The sequence below is a fragment of the Sinocyclocheilus grahami genome, unplaced genomic scaffold, assembly GCF_001515645.1.
Source record: "Sinocyclocheilus grahami isolate Dianchi unplaced genomic scaffold, SAMN03320097.WGS_v1.1 scaffold392.1, whole genome shotgun sequence".
NCBI lineage: Eukaryota > Metazoa > Chordata > Actinopteri > Cypriniformes > Cyprinidae > Sinocyclocheilus > Sinocyclocheilus grahami.
The window spans coordinates 130,728-131,400 of NW_015505571.1; positions in this window are offsets into that span (position 1 = coordinate 130,728).

The following is a 673-nucleotide window of genomic DNA, read 5'->3' on the forward strand; positions in this document are numbered from 1 at the left end:
GCAAAAAGGACTTTATCTTCTTGCAGGAGTTTAATGTTGTTTTGTTACTTGCTACCGGGTGTCTGTGAGAACAAAACACGGGCGCAGATCTGATATTTTTCAGTTCATTTGAATGGATGTGCAGCGCACCTGTGTTTGTGTATTTCACACAACTCGCCGTCGCTTTCTCTGAAATGCGCAAAGAGCGAGAGCGAGCAAGAGTCTTATATAACATGCAGAATTGATGCGCTATATGTAAACGATATACTTTGTTGTATTTTCCTGTAAAAATAACAGAGTTCCTTTGGAATTCTTCAGCTTTTAAGAACTGCCGGGTTTTCCTGTAGTAGGCGCGGAACTAATGCGCAAATGGCAGTTTCTCATTGGCTGGTGCTCACCTAGTATCGTCCCTGTTTTGATTTCAGCGAATCAGTTCGAGCAAACGCACACAACCGGATTAATATTCATGAATCCAGTAGCTCATTAATCCTTAGAGCGTTTTTATTTTGTTCTTATTAGTAGAATTCGTATAATAATAATATCTTATCAGTATTATTGTTCTTTTTTTTTTTTTACAGGAACACTGAATGACCAAAAAAAGCACCAGCACCAGTCTTAAGTTTATGGTTACCAAGTTTTAATTCTAATTACTAAACTTCTATTATTAAATACTTGATTATCATATTATAATGCT